Consider the following 3784-nt stretch of genomic DNA (forward strand, 5'->3'; position numbering starts at 1 on the left):
AAAAAAAATCCTCAAATAATTACACATTTCTGTTTGGTCGGTTCACAAATCTCTATCCTGTTAGGAATTGAGCGAATTTCCACAGATGATGTTCTGAATGATTTCTCTTCAAATATCAATTAATTAGGGTAAAATAGAAAATGTTCTATTATAGCTGACATTTGAAAAATCACAAAAAGTAAGATGGCAAAAAAAAAAAAAAAAAACCCAGCAAAATTAGGACATTAATATTTTCACAGAATTTTCATTTATTCTATAAAAAAAAAGAATTGTTGATATATCAATAAAGGGAAAGAAAAAAAAAAGGAATATTTATTTTTGCAAAATATTCTGCTATATATCAACAAACTTATATATACTTTGTTTTAAGATAAAAAGAAAACGATATACAACCAACAAGATTGATTATCTAGATTCAGTAAATTCTCATTACAATGAATTTATGCAGACAAAACAGTTATTTTTTTTAAAAATATGGTTACTTTTTTATAGATCGCTGTTTTGTAAACAATCAACAAGATTGATTATCTAGACTTAATAAATCCGCATTAAAATAAAACTATAGACAAAACAGTTATCTTTCTTTTATTAAATATGGTTATTTTTTTACAGATAGCTGTTTTTGTAAACAGCCAACAAGATTAATTATCCAGATTTAGTAAATTCGCATTAAAATAAATCTATAGACAAACATTTATCTTTTTTTTTATTTTTTAATATGGCTTTTCTACAGATCGTTGTTTTGTAAACAACCAACAAGATTGATTATCCAGACTTAATAAATCGGCATTAAAATAAATATAGACAAAAAGGTCATTTAAAAATAAATATGATTATTTTTTTACAGAGCGGTTTGCAAAAGCTATACTCCAATCCATGAAAAGCGTCACGTTCCAACCTAAGGCCTTCTCTTTCTATTCGGTAAATTTCAGAACGTGTACATAATATATATTTTTAAAGTAATTTGAATATTACTAACTACTCTTTGCTATTTTTGGAACTGTCTCTCTAAATATATCATTCTGTTGTTTATAGTTCCAATCATATAGAAAAACTGAAATGGAATCTTGGTCGGTTAAAATAAAAAAAGTTTAAAAAAAGTTAACTAAAAATTAACAATGGCATTCATTATAGAACATATCTAGTCAACATGTGGTCTCCGGCAGCAGTAATTCTATGACCACCAGGTTATCATTGCGATCTCACGTTGAATGCCCCATAAATTGGGCGAAAGTAGAAGCTACCCTACGATAGCGACTGCTACAGAATACTCTTTTCGACTTTAAATTTCTAATTATTTCAAAACGGATGTCATATAAAAAGGAATATCAGATAACGAAACTCTATTTACAAGCCTAAAGTTTACTTTTTCATTGGAACGATAGTATGTGCTTGATGGGTAGATAGTCTGGGAATATTAAAAATGATTTACTACGGATTAAATATGACTCTTTCTTTTCCTTTTTCTATTTTATGATCTGAAAACATATAGTGAGAAAAATAGTTAAGTAGTATAATTAATGGAAGAAAAATATAAAATTATTATTATTAGATGTATTAATAAAAAATTATATAATATTTTATCCCTATTTAAGGCTGTTATTCAAATGTGAAATTGTGCAATTAGTATAAAAGTTTCTGCTTCTTTTGGGTCGCAGTGGCCTGGTGGGAAGGTTTCTCCTTCGCAACCGGAAAGTTCACATTCGATTTCACCGAAGAACTGCAGTGTAAGTGGAGCAGGAGTGTGTTAAATTTGTCCGTGCTAAATGTCCTCTCTTTGCTGTAGTGCAGAAGTTTAAGGAAGGGGATGCCAGCTCAGGTCTTTTCCTCGTCATCTGACCGTGGTTCAAAATTACGAGGTCCATCTCAAAACAGCCCTAGTGTTGCTTTAAAATGGGGTATAAATACATATAAGAAAATTAAATTTTGCTTCTTTTAGATTCATGCTTGTAAAACAATACCCATAAGAAAGAATTGCAATAAATTACAATTCCAAATATATATACATATATCTTTTTAATACCAGCGAATCTGGAATCAAAAATTAAACATTCTTCTCGTCTATTAAGAGATGGTTTTTCTCCAATGTTCTTATTTATTTAGAAAATATATTTCATGAACTGTTGTTAATGCCATTATATTCTTGAAGTAATAATACATTTCCAGTAGTTTTGTTCTTCAGAAATTTTATGCGAAGTGTATAAAGAGTAATAAACTGTTTTCTCTGTTAGTAAAAGTTTGTGCTGATGAAGGATTCAAGTCTTCTTTTATATGCTATTCTTTCTTTTGTTTTGAAAATTTTGAAGGCTGAAATGTTTTTCTCAATTAACAATAAATAACAAATCTCTCTAGATTGCTACAGGAATTTTTGGAATAAATTTATCGCTATGAAAATTATCCCTTTTAGTAAGTATAATATATATTGCAAAATTCTCATAGGCACATTAACAAGTTGATGAGGAATGGAACACAAATAATTTCTCACAGATACACAGATAAATAGCATAATTTTCAGATATTTCCCTAGATTGCTACAAGAATTTTTGAAATAAATTTATTTCTATGATAATTGTCATGTTTAGTATGTACAGTACATATTAAAAAATTCTCATAGACTCGTTAACAAGTAGATTAGGAATAGTACGAAAATAATGTACTTCACAAGTAGCAACCCACTAAAAGGAAGGAATGGGAAGAACCGATTCCCATGTAAAATTGACAATATTTTAGAACTAAATTTATATCATAAAATTGAAAGTCAATTTGTTACTTTCTTAAGACATCATTAGAATCTTACAATTAATAAGATAATTATAATCTGCTATTAAAGTTAAGTCTAGGCTTCAGTATGTTGGCAAGGATGCTATGAGAATATAGATGCCATGGGTGCCAGTCTTGGAAAAAGGGGGATATAATAGTTCAGATGAATTTATTTCTGTTTTTAAAGTTAAATATGGCAAAGGATTAAAGAAAAAATAGCACTCTCCTTCTAGTGCCATTTATCGATATTATGCCACTGATAACCTTTTCATAATTATTTTTTCATCACATTTTTCAGAGAAAACTAAATTATTCGACAAGCAAGACGATTCAAAACAATTCTAGCCTATTCCGCCTCAAGTTTTACTACTACTTTAGACATAGACAGAGACATAAAAAAAAAAAAAATATTGGAGATGTACATTATAAGTAAAGAAGTTGATAATTGAAGGCAAAGAAAGTTTAATTTAATTTCATGAATTTCAAAATTATCTCATTTAATATAAGCAAAGCTCATGTGATACTTTTATAAGGTTTTTTAATTTTATTTTAAATCGTAAATGTTATCTGTGAAAAAAAAAAAAAACTAAAACTATCTTGACAACAAATGTTTCTGTAAAATTTAATCATATACTATTTGGTTTCATTATAAAAAAACAATTATAGTTTGAGAAGAAAAAAAAAAAAAAAAAAAAAAAGAAATACATGGTCTTCAAAACATATAAAACTTTTTTTAAAAAATCTTGTGAATTTCCATTTAACAATTTCAATTCCTTCATTAAATAATTTGAAATTCCAAAAATAAATTTATTAAACTTTTTTTGTTTGGAAATTTTTTTGAGTGTAGGGATACAATAACTAATCCATTATCCGTTTAGAAAGCAGTCATCGTTAAACTTCCATATATGCTATTATCTGAGTATAATCTAAAAATTACAATATTTTAACACATCGATCTGTTGATAGATGGCGCCACGAATAAAGTACAAATTTGCAAATCTTTTCATCTAGAAACGTTTCGATT

This window comes from Argiope bruennichi, chromosome X2 (assembly GCF_947563725.1).
Source record: "Argiope bruennichi chromosome X2, qqArgBrue1.1, whole genome shotgun sequence".
In the NCBI taxonomy this organism is placed as follows: domain Eukaryota; kingdom Metazoa; phylum Arthropoda; class Arachnida; order Araneae; family Araneidae; genus Argiope; species Argiope bruennichi.